Here is a 13,186-nt window from a genome sequence, read left to right as displayed (position 1 = left end):
TAGATTGTTTGGAAAATTGTGTTAGTATGATGTCTCTGACTGGATACTCATTTATCAGTTCATCCGAGAGGCAGACAGAGTGTAATTTGAACATTTAGTTTGTGGATGATAGTTGTCTCAGTGCTCTTTTAGAACTATTTGGCCACATTATTTAGATCAGAAAAATGAGGTGGAAAATGTAAGAAAGTCCATTGAAGTTGTATATGTAAAATAAAAATGCAAGAAGGCAGTTTTTTTTAAATATTAAAAAATAAAAAGTAGCATGCAAAAATGTTTTTTAGAACACAGATGTGCCTTGTTTTACATAATAGCTTTTCCCTGAAAAGTTAAATAAAAATTATACTTTTATAATTCAAAGATTATTAAAAATGAATATTAACTTTATAATTGTAATGTTAATTTTCTGATAACGCATAGCACTTTTGAAGACAGATTTGCCATAAAATATATAGTTGAAAGAAGAAGGTCATCTGTTATGTAGCATGAATGTGTGTGTGTGTGTGTGTGTGTGTGTGTGTGTGTGTAAGAAGGAAGGAGGAAAGAGATTCAGTCTTCTTCAGTCTTCTCTCCGTATGAAAATCTAGTATCTAAATCCTCTAAGTATACAGAGTGCTTTCTCTTCATTTCACTTTTAGAAAATAATAACAAGCAAAATATTATTAGAGTTCTGGGGACAGTAAAAATGTAATACCGTTCTCTGAGACTTTTCATATCATTATTTGTAGTAATGTACAGTAAGACATTGGGTTCAGCATATATTGTAAGACCTCAACTAAGAAAAAAATTTGTAATTTATTTTATTGCACTTATTAATTTGTTTAGGAGGATATTTTAAAACACCAAGAGACAAAAAGAACTAGAAAATTAACATTAATAGGGTGATATAAAAGAGTTAAAACAGAAACTTAGTAGATTCATCTCTACAGTATTTATATATAGATATGTAAAAAAATATTTTAATAAAGAACCAAAGTGATTGATATTGAAATTAATTAGAATTAAGGAGTTATGACTAAAATTGTACCCTTCCAATCACATCAAAATATTAACTTTCATCATATGACATTCATTGTATGATACATAATGCTTGAACTAAGTAACTTAGATGAAACAAAGTGCCTTCACTCCACCAGTAGAATTTATATAATATGTTATAAATACCACCTTTAACTATCACAATCTTGTTTCTGAGAATGGAAATTCTAACTAAAGGAAAGAACAAGAAATTGGTGGTGGTTACAAGTGTTTCCTATCTCAGCGACCACTTTTATATTTAATGTAAAAGCAAATAATTTTTTTAATAATTGCTTCTTTCATTGAATACACAGCAAAGAAAAAAGACATTTAAACATATTAAATTAAAAACAATTTAAAATATATGCCAGTAGTTGACTAGTTAAGTGTTTGTTTTTTTTTTAAAGCGTTAACAACTCCAAGTATTAGAAATGTCCTAAGTGTGGTTAGATTTGGCTCTTGTGGGAAGTTATAAATGTAAAAGAGGGAAATTATCTCTTCCCTGCTGCTTATTCTACTCTTCCTTCATTTAATTTTTGTGTGTATGAATATAGAATCATTCATTTTAACAATGAAAGCCTGATCGCTCATTGTCTTCCCCAAATAAGGCCAAAATGTTGAAAATCATGTGTGTGCATAAATAGAGGTTAGAAGACCATAGTGCAGAGTTCAAGAAAGGATTGATTGGACACAACGTTGTTGTGAAAGATATATCTTGTGGGTTGTAGAAGGCACATGCTTCCAAATAAGCTAAAAGACTTGATATATCTCTTAGTTACTCCCATGAATTAGTTAAAAATTGGGAGGGTCTGGCCCAGCACATAATACTGTGAAAATTATATAATATATGCTATTCAGTTTGATACAGAATGAACAATTTGGCATTTTTACGTAGTCAGTGACTGCATGGGCTTCTGATGCTGCCTGTGAGGTCACCATGCTGGGTGCCTTTGCAGGAAGTCATTCTCTTCTCTTGGACTTCCTTAGTTCCTCTGCCGACTAAATGCCTCCTGAGCTCTCTTACAGTTCTGAAATCCGAGGAGCTGAGACTTCCAGTTGCTTATTCTGTGTTCTGTGGTTTTGACCTTTGTTAGCATTATTAAATTTTTACCTCATTATTTTCAGTGAAAGACCAAGGGTCCCTTTTGTAAAGGAACTATGGTAATTTTAAAATAGTACTAGTTTAAAAAGGTAAAGAACAGCTAACTAAAGTCTGAAATTTAGTAAAACTAAATATTTAGGAGAGCTTCAAACATTACAATTAGGCTGCTAGCTGTTTAACACATTTTCTTCCCTGGTCCAGGCTTGGCCGGGATGCGAAAGCTATTCCTTGCGTGATTGTCCAGGCTGGGCTGTAGTCCAAGATGGAGGCTCGAAGCCCTGCTTTGACAGGTCGCACTGCCTGAGTTTGAACTTGGATCGACTTACTTGTAATTGTGGGCACTAAAACCGTTTGAGCTTCATTTTTCTTCTTTGTGAAATGAGATTAATAACAGCACCACCTCATAAAGCCATTGTGAGATTAAATGAGATGATTTGTGGAGAACGCTGAGAAGGGCTTTAGCATATGCTAGTACTCAGTAAATTATTGCCACTTCATCCCACTCAGAACAATCATCCCTTTGCTCTGAATTTCTGTACAAATAGTTGTCCATATCACACAGTTTGTCACTTAATTTCATGCTGCCATTTATTGTTTGCTATCATTTCCATGGCAGATTTGAGCTTGAAGTGAATGACTGGTTTCCATAGGGTTTTGTTTTTCCAGAAGAATTGAAGAACATTAAAAGTGATCTGGGTATGTCCTAGACCTGTCTGTCTGTTTCTTTGTTGCTTATACCTGGAGGAATTAATTTTCAAGTGAATTCTCTACAGGGCTCAGAGGATTGTCATTTACAAACCACCCCCATGAGGAGACAGGGTGTCATCCTTTGGGTGAGGAAATCCTACAAGAAAAGCCACAGATTGCAGGAAAGGGAGAGACAGTTTTTCGTGTTCAAAAACTAAGGAGGCTAGTTTGTGAAAAAATGCAAATACATTACATTCTTGGAGTTGCATACCTTTAAAATTTCCTTATGCAGGTATTCCGTTCTCAATTAGTTTCTAAGAACTGACTGTTAGCATATCAAAACATAAAATCATGACACACAGACACAGAGGGTGGAATGATCATGTTAAATAGTTTATTTGCTTTGTTTCATTGACTTATCCCTACTTCATTCTCCCCAAAGTGTAAGAATTTGTCTTTATTTTGAGCAAAACTTCATGTTTATAGCTATAGTATTTTTCTCTTAGTGGTGATAGATAGACCCTTTTCAGTAGATCTCCAAGCTCACATTCCAATACCTCAAATGCTTTTTAGGATCTAATTATCATCTCATTTTTTTTCACGTGTGTTCTTTACACTTCATAATTATGGCTCTGGTTTACATAAATTAATTCAAAAACCTATCCCTTATCCCAGGGCTTAGCAGATATTTTTTCTCATGCTGCTGGGGTCTGTCTTTGACCTCAGTCATTCTTACATATACTATTAGTCCCCTATATGGAACTGCCCTAAAAATCCCCAGGGTATCCTCAATAATATGAACCCTTTCACTATTTTCACAAGTACCAGAGGATATTTGACAAATATAAGCAATGTTTTGGGGTGGAACTCTATAAGAATTACTAGATGACAGACCTTCATTCGGAGAGAAAATAGTTTTCCAGATATCTTTTTATTAAAGGAGGGACTTTCACCTTGCCCAGATATACAGACATGACTGTTTCCAGAGGAAGTAGGAGGAGGTAAGTTAGATGACCTATGAAGATCTCTTCCAATTTTAAAATTATGTGATTTCTGAATTCTGAAATACTAAGAAGAAACAGGGATTGATGTTGCCACAGAAATGCAAAAGTAAATTTTTCACCAGCCAGTTTTAGAAGAAAAATTGAAATTTAAAAGGAAACTATTCTACATTCTGTAGTCTGGAGCTATGACTCTAGGTCTATAAATTTGTAAACCATAAATTATACTGCACCTTATTACTGCACACATGAAAAGTGAAGTGGATTTCAATAGCTCACACCATGTTATTTATAAGCCATTATACCCATAAGTAACTTAATTCAAGGCATAATTTTTTAAAAAGAAATTATTCCTACCTGCTGAAAGTCACACTAACCTAGGGCATAAAAACATAGATTTATTGGCACAAGGAAATATGGTCCCCCTCATCCATTTGGAACTACCACAAACTTAGACACCAATGAAGACAACTTGGAATTTGACCATTGCTACCAAAAAAACAAAAACAAAAGGGGCAGGCATTGGGTGGAATCATGGCCTTATGGAATTGGAATCCATCCTTCAGCTGTAAGTTCAATTGGCTTACAAGGTCCTACTTGGTATGGCTGTGTCTTTAACCTGGTTTTCAGCCATACTCTTCCTCTCTGTCTCCCCTCTAGTCCCACTGGCCTCCTTTCAGTTTTCCATACTTGCGTGGTACCCTCGAACTGTTCACTCTCCCCTCCCACTGCCACGACCACAGGACTTTTGCACATCCTCCCTGCTGTGCTTGGTATGTTCCTAGTCATCCTTCAGATCTCAGCTCAGTAGTCACCACCTTAGGGAAGCTTTCCATGAACCCGTAATTAGGTCAAATCCTCTTATTTCAAGACATATATCTTCCTCTTAGCCTTGGTGATGGCTGTGATTTTGCATTTATCATTTGTGATTCTTTAATAATATCTGTCTTTTCCACTGGACTATAATATCTGAGAGGAGATAGTGCCAGGTTCTGTCCACCATTTTATTCCCAGAGCCCACCCAGCATATAATATGTGCTCAGTGAATGTGCACTGAATCTAAGAGTGAATAAATGACAGATAACCTAAGAAGCATCAAGGGCTTTTTAAAAATCAATGTCCTTTATCCAAATTTATGAAGGTTGTAAAGCTAAGAAGAGAGAGTAAAGCCAAAGGGAGAAAAAGAAAACAGAAAAAGGAGGGTAGAGAATAAAAGATGCATTAATTCAAAGCAGAGGGCGCAGTGATAGACATGACAGCACAAACAATCACAAGAGGTGTAGAGTTTTAAGAAATTATATGGACAGATTCAATATATGGGCACACAAACCCACACGTTTCAAATAATCTTCGAGGAAAATATTGCCATGTTAAGACACCATTCGTTAAAGTAACTTGTGAGACTATATTGTAATAGTGGCAAAATAAGTTGCAACGGCAACAAAAGATCTTAGATAACATAGTGCAGTCAACTCCTGTGCTGGCTGATTGTATGAGCTGTTCTAAAATAAATATAAGAGGGAGAGGATATGGGGATGTATGTATACGTATAGCTGATTCACTTTGTTATAAGTATACGTATAGTTTATTCACTTTGTTATAAAGCAGAAACTAACACACCATTGTAAAGCAATTATACTCCAATAAAGATGTTAAAAAAAGTTATATTAACAGGATTTGAACTTACACACACACACAAAATAAAAATAAAAAAAAATAGACGTGTTTAAATACTGACCATCTAGTGAATGATAAAAAACTGTTTAAACTTGGTATGAAATTTGAATAAGATGAACATAATCCTTTGATTTATCATGTAATATCATGTGTGTGTTCTTACTACAGCAGAACTGTGGAAAGGGAAAAGAACTCAGGGTTTGAAATCAGATGACCTACTGTGAAACCCTCAGGCTATCTGGCCAGCCTTTTTGCGTCATCAGCTGAGCGAGCCTAGTGTAGGGCTGTACCCTCTCCCATTCCTCCAGCCCTCTTAGCACATTTGTGTGGATTCCACCTACACCCCTGGAGGGTGAGGTCAGCTCTCCCATTACACACTGTTAGTTACAGGTCACTAAACAGCAATTAAATGAGAAGCACTGGGTTTAATACACTTCCTCCTCACCTCCTTTATTTCCCCCTCTGGGCTGCCCTGGCTTTGTGCTTTGACAATCACTTAACCTCTCTGAACTTAAGTTTCTTCTGGGAGATTCAATGAAATATTGTCTCTTAAAGTGCTTTGTAAATATAGAAAGCATCCTAGATCTTGTTGTAACTTTTATTGCACTGCGAAGTCTTAAAAAACAGCCAGCCAAATTTTTGTCTGCTTATAAGTAGCTTAAGGATACGAGTACTGATACAGTTGATTCTCAAAGAAAAGATCAGAGAGTGTCTAAATATTTTAGCCAATACTCATTGAAAAGATAAAAGGCTGTATTAGCAAATATAGTGGCTACCCAGGCTGATTTATATGAACAGGGTGAATCTGCTGTTTCTAATCTAGACATGGCATTAAGTAGCCAGACTGTGCCTCTTTGTTATCAGGTGAACAATTGCCAAATTCTTCCAATTTTACCTCCCTCTCAAGCCCCCGTTCTATTCCTACACCATGAACTACTTCATATGCTCAGTGTGTCCTTGTCATTAAAGAGTGACTATGGTGCCGTGGGACACCAAGGTTCTGATTCCCACCATCATTTATTCATTCATCAGTATGTTGAGAGCTGATCCTGTCCTGCATATAGAACAGGTGTGGAGTGTGGAGACGAGAATGGAACAAGGCAGGGATACTAGAATAGAGTGTTGGACAGCCTCCTCCAAAGAAGTGCATAATTTCATTAAAAATAAAAGTCCTTATAATCTTAATTCATTTTCATATCCCTGGTTCATTGGGATTGTGAGCTGAGGGTAAATTGTAACATGTGCTTACCTTTTACAGTCTAGGTTGGTAATTTTCATGTTTACAAAATATTTATAAATGTAATTATATGGGAAATTATTTAATGCTGTATCACAAATTCTTTATGGTTTTAAGCAATCGTTTCATCTTTTCAGAGGTTATTATCAGATTATTTACTTGTTTATTTCTGTTTTTTGTCTGATCAGATTGGCAGAGAGAAATCAGGGTGAGGAGGCTGCAGCTTCAGCATGGTGCTGGGTAGAGAAAGCAGTTATCAGTAGAATATGTGCAATTACAGTATTAGCAAGCTCATGCTTGGTTGTGTGTATTCTCTAGCCGAGAAGCTCACTTTCTTACCAGAGTTGGAGCATTTGGGGAAAGAGGAAAAATGACAAGCGCTGTCACTTCCTGAAATCACACTTATTAGGAAAAGCATCTCCTTTGCTCCATTCTCACCTGGCCTCTGTAAATAAAGTAAGGTGGAGAGAAGTGGGGAGTGTCATCTGTGTAGAAATGTGGGAAGGGGATTTAGAGGCCATTCTCTCCTTCAGCTACAACCAAATAAATTACATTGGATTGAAATAGTGCAGGTCGGGGGCTTCTCTGGTGGCGCAGCGGTTGAGAATCTGCCTGCTAATGCAGGGGACACGGGTTCGAGCCCTGGTCTGGGAAGATCCCACATGCCGCGGAGCAACTAGGCCCGTGAGCCACAACTACTGAGCCTGCGCGTCTGGAGCCTGTGCTCCGCAACAAGAGAGGCCGCGATAGTGAGAGGCCCACGTACCGCGATGAAGAGTGGCCCCCGCTTGCCACCAACTAGAGAAAGCCCTCACACAGCAACGAAGACCCAACACAGAAAAAATAAATAAATTAATTAATAAAATAGTGCAGGTCATTTGGAGAAACACAGCCCAAGCACCTTTACATTTCTAAGGCACCCCAAATTTCAAATTAATCCCCTCTTTCATGCCTTGCTTTGGAAAGATGGCTAAGATTAACCATAGAAAGAAAGGATTTAATTTCAGTTTTACAAAGACTCTTTCAATAGTTTCAAAACTATATCTTTCTCTTTGAATAAAGAACCTTTGCAAAAAGTTGATCTGCAAATGCATATTGAAAAGCAGACTGCTCTACCAACAGAGGAGCTGTGAACCTGTGAACTTCTCAGAGGTGATAAAATGCCAGAGCCAGGTCTTAAGGAGTTGACATTATTCACTCAGCTCCCCTGTGACTCTCTCATCCAAGGTTCAGAGTGAGGAGAAAAAGGGATAGAAAACACCCACCTCTGCACCTTTGCCAAGTTCCATTAGGGGGAAGAAGTCTGAGGGAGGGAGGGCTGTTTAATTGAAAGATACGGAAGGAAACTTCTGAGATGTTTATATCCACTCAGAACACAAGAAAGGAGAATTAAAGTTAAAAGCACTATGTGCCTCTCCTTTGATCCATCTGACATTTCCCAAATCAAACTGTTTTTTTGCTTCATACTGACATTAGTCACTGTGTTCCTACTGCAAGTCTTCAGCTTTACAAGCTTGGTGTATAGGAGTATCTCTAACTCATAGACAGTTTCAGTTCATTCAGTAATATTATGTCTGTTTTGTATGCAGCACACTATGTGGATGCAGAAATACAGACAAGAGCCCATTTCCTTATGAAGTAGATGAGGTAGTTAGAAAAGGAAGCAGGACAAATATTCAGGAAACATTAATATATTAGTAGATGTTTATGTACCAAACTGGTGTAAAGGCTAGTATGTATATGTAATAGGAGAGAGAGAACAATGCAACCAAGATGGTCAGGAAGGGTTCAAGGAGGAGCTGAACCCTGACTAAATTCCTTGTTTTGGGGGGAATAAAGATTGGGACTGGCAGAGTCCAAGGCAGAAATAAACATGGAGTGTGGAGAAGCATGCTAGTGAGGAGACCAGCTTTGGAGTCCTCAGACCTCAAGGGGAATACTCACTTAGATTTTTGCATGTCATAGGATCCTGGGGAAGTTGCTGAATCTCCCAGATTAGCACCACCCTGTTTGAATGGTGTGCTGCAGCCAGGATTGTTAAGTATTCAGGAACTTTGTGAGCCGGTTGTTAAAGCTTGGTACCTTGAACCAGGTACAGTGGGAGAATTTACCCCATGGAACTTGACAAACTCTACAAACTCTTTTTTTTCTTTTTTTTTGTAAAACTGGTTTACCAGAATATCATTGCCCTGTTTCATTATTAATAAAATGAGAATAATAGTATCTCCTATCAGTATTGTTGTGAAGGGTACAGATAATGTGTAAAGTGTCTAGCACAGTTATAATCAACACAAGTGGTTCTCCAGAGATGATAGCTACAGTTACAAATGTAACACTTTGAAGAGACTTCCCAGCAAAGGAGCAGCAGGATGTGGAGTCCAGTAGGTGGGTTGAGATGTGGCCAGAGGACAGTGACCTCTCGGTACCTCGGTTCCGAAGTATGGCTTCAGACGTGATTCTTCATCACTCATTTTTACCGTGAAACACATTTACTTTTATTCTTTGGACGAAAAGAGTTGAGTTTCCCTTCGCCAAGTCAATCCATAAATGACTTTAAAGTCTGCCTAACAGACTATTGGCTTACAATGATCTCTGAACTAAGGAGAACTTATAAGACTACTGAACAATGTTTGGAGAACATTTATGAAGAACCACTGGGTTACGTGGCGTCACTTCAACAGTCAACGTTTCTTTTACTGAAAGTGACAGAAATGTTTTTGCGTTACTAAAGTTTGCCTCAACTGTTTAGGATGTAATATAATGTTAGGCAACAACTGATGAAGACAAAACTAATTTTAAGGTTACTTTGTGGTTGTTAACCTAAATCTAAAGAATGAGAAGCTTTCTTCCTTCAGGAGCTCCTCCAGCTGTGACCCAGCCGTGTCAAATTTATACTCCTTAAATTTCAAGACGCCTGGCTTTGTTTGTCAAGCTGTTTGTGAAAAAACTACTCAATAATAAATCTCTTGATGTTTTTATTATTAGTTTTTATTGAAGTATAGTTGCTTTACAGTGTTATGTTAGCTTCTTGCTGTACAGCAAAGTGAATCAGTCATACATATGCATACATCCACTCTTCTTTAGGTTTCCTTCCCGTTTAGGTCACTACAGAGCACTGTGTAGAGTTCCCAGTGTTACACAGTAGGTTCTCATTAGTTATCTATTTTGTACATAGTAGTGTGTATATATATCAGTCCCAATCATGGTTTTTTTTTTAACACTCACATGATGAAAAACTGAAGAATGCATTATTGGTTCCTGTTTCTATCTTTACAAAATGGTGGTGAACAAAGAGCTCTCTCCATTTCTTTTCTTATTATTGTTGCATTCTGCTTTTCTTCCTCCTTTCTACTCCCTCCTGGCAAAAGTGTTGAGAAGAGTATAGTTCAGATTGTTGGAATCTGGAGTGAAAATGTCCATCCACGCAAATAATGTTCTTCTGTTATATTTGTTGTAAACAGCTAATTCTGTTAAAAGCAAAAGTTTCCTATGGAAAGTGCAGCAGTTTCCAAGAAAATTTTGCTGGTTGACATTTTGGGTGTTCTTATATCTGACTGCTTCCAAATTCTAGTAAAATGTTTTATTTGAAAATCTTTTAGTCAGGTAAAAGTGAAATACTCTAAATGTATATGGATTTGCCTTAAAAACTGTGGTCTTATTTTCAAGTATAGCAAGGAAAAGATCTAATGGCTTGTAGCTCCTTTGTCTCACCAGATGAGTTTGTCCCAGAGCTGCCATGGTGGCTCCAGTATGCAAAATATGCCAACACTACTCTTGAAAGACCTTTCTTTTTTTTTTGCGGTACGCGGGCCTCTCACTGCTGTGGCCTCTCCCATTGCGGAGCACAGGCTCCGGACGCGCAGGCTCAGCGGCCATGGCTCACGGGCCCAGCCGCTCCGCGGCATGTGGGATCTTCCCGGACCGGGGCACGAACCCGCGTCCCCTGCATCAGCAGGCGGACTCTCAACCACTGCGCCACCAGGGAAGCCCGAAAGACCTTTCTTGTCATCACAGATGCCAGCACTAAGTGCCAGACATGTTGACACCTACAAAATTGCTGTCATTATTATGAGCAGACATCAGAATGTCCTAATAATACTGTTTTCCATTATCCAAGCCTGTTGAGACATCAATTAAACACGTCTTGCTTGCCAAATCATGTGATCAACGTTCTCTGTGCTGGATAGGGGCAAGTGAAGCCATCCAATTAGACTGGATAAAGAAACACCTTTATGGGCTTCCCTGGTGGTGCAGTGGTTGGGGGTCCACCTGCCGATGCAGGGGACGCGGGTTCGTGCCCCGGTCCGGGAGGATCCCACGTGCCGCGGAGCGGCTGGGCCCGTGAGCCATGGCCGCTGAGCCTGCGCGTCTGGAGCCTGTGCTCCGCAACGGGAGAAGCCACAGCAGTGAGAGGCCCGCGTACCAAAAAAAAAAAAAAACAAAACAAAAAAAAACACCTCTAAGGGTTTGGCTGTGGAAAGAGAAATTCCTTCCATACATATTCCTGCAATGGAATTCAGAGATCTAGAAAACACTATGTGTGTTTTCCACTGTATGGCCATCTGTTGATGAGTCTGCCCCACTTAGAGAACATCAAATATTCAATGAAAAGCATATTCGTACTCAGAAACTCAGAAAATGCTGACATATTAAGGCTCCCTCGTGGTTTCAGTGACATAGATATAGACTTCCTGAATGAATAAAACCTGAATTTTGTTGGGCCACGTTGATTCTTCTGAAAGTTCCTACAGTACCTGGAGCAAGGTGAATGGAACAAGCTTGGTTAATTCATGTCCAAAAGGACTATTTTTTCCTTTGTATAATTCTTTAAATCAAGCTGACTTAAGCCATGTGAGAGAGAAGAAGGTATCCTGAACTTCCACAGGAGAGAAATAACCAGTAATGGAGACTGTCCTGCCTTCTCATGACATAGCAGCTCTGGGAGAAGTACTGGAGTTGTACTTATCTTAGATGCCTTGAGGAAGGCGGGTAGGAAACTCCAGGTGGCAACACTTGCTTCCTAGTTATCAGTTAGAGCATCTGCTACTCTGTGATAAGGGCACCTACTGGGAAAGCCTGAGCTGTAATAGAAAATCTCTTCTCAGCTGACCATGTAGCTGATGAGCCACAAGGCCAGTCGTCCAAAGAGTGCTAAGTGAAACGGGGACCGGGAGAGGAAGCAGGATCAGTGGTGGGTGACAGAAGTGCAGTGACTGCAGAACAAATCCTCCTCTTCTCATCAACGCTGAATCCACCACTTAGGACATGCTTTCCACCATCACCAGATAAAATGTGGTATCAATCCTGTCTTGCAACTTTTGCTTTGCCTCAGTGCCATTGCCACAGCTCCAGTGAAAGTTGTCATTTTCACCCAGCCTTATTCCAATAGCCTGAACTAGGTTTTTGGGCTAACATGTAGTTTAGAAATAAAAATAATGATACAGAATGATTCATAGGGCAGAAATAATATGGAAGACAGATTTGTAGAGGAGCATTTGAATTGCTATTAGCCATCACAGAAGAAAGTTTACTAATAGACAACATTTTCTCCTATCCCTTATACCTATAGATTAGATTTTGAAAGACCTTATACATAATAAAAGCATACTTCTTTAAGACCCAAGTAATTTATTTACTATATAAAAAACTCTAAGGGGCTCTGAATTAGTTCAGTTTTCATTCAGATTGGCACTTCTTTTTCCTACTTGTCTCACCCTATGCTTCTCATGTACCACCTATCTTAAGATGAAATAAATGAACATCAGGCCCTAAATTCTACCACATGTGGTTCCTTAGCCAGGGAATGGGTTCACGTTGACACTTGACTCATCAATTTCACATGTGGTAATCAAAAAAAAAACCAGATTTAATCGGTACAAACCGTAATTTTCATTCTGGGATCATTTCGATTCCAGCAGTCTTTCTATTGGTTAGTTTAGGAAAATTGTGTCTCCATTGTGCTTTTTCAGTGAGGATCCCAGTGAAGAATCATACTTGAATCGAGGAACTTTTTGCTTTTCGTAAGTGCAACCAACAGAACTTTGATAGTTGGGAAGATGAGCTTGTTGTCCATAGACTTAAAAAATTAAGAATAAATATACAAAGTTTGAGAAGGGGTAGTTTAGTAGATACTTTGAAATATTTATCGATGTCATAGTATATTAAGATTAGAGATTATGCCTAAAAAATAAAGTACATGTCCTGACATGCTGCCTTCTACAGTCATCTTATCAAGAGGTGTGCAACCACCCTAATTTCCTGAATTTTATCCCAATTCTCTTCCCCAGAATGTCGCTACCTGCTACCTGTCAACTAAAAAAGGAAGACTTTAAGCAGGGGTGGCTGGGGGAGGGAATGTGGAGGGAGGCTTGTTAGAGTGGCTGGAGAGAGAAGGATGAGTGTTTTGGCCTCTGAACTGCGAGGCTGATTGCACAGAGTTTCCAGCTCCCTTGCTTTCTACACTGCGAT

General features: G+C 38.7%; 1 protein-coding gene across 1 annotated transcript in view; it reads left to right on the top strand.

Moving 5' to 3' along the window:
* CNTNAP2 (contactin associated protein 2) overlaps window positions 1-13,186 on the top strand; it is a gene marked incomplete at both ends in the record, with an annotated part of 2,009,686 nt that overhangs the window by 1,229,973 nt on the left and 766,527 nt on the right. The gene's annotated exons all lie outside the window — the stretch shown is intronic.

Source organism: Grampus griseus, assembly GCF_964374135.1.
Source record: "Grampus griseus genome assembly, chromosome: 9".
Taxonomy (NCBI): domain Eukaryota; kingdom Metazoa; phylum Chordata; class Mammalia; order Artiodactyla; family Delphinidae; genus Grampus; species Grampus griseus.
Note: the sequence above shows the minus strand (reverse complement) of the source record. Positions and strands in the feature narration are given on the sequence as shown.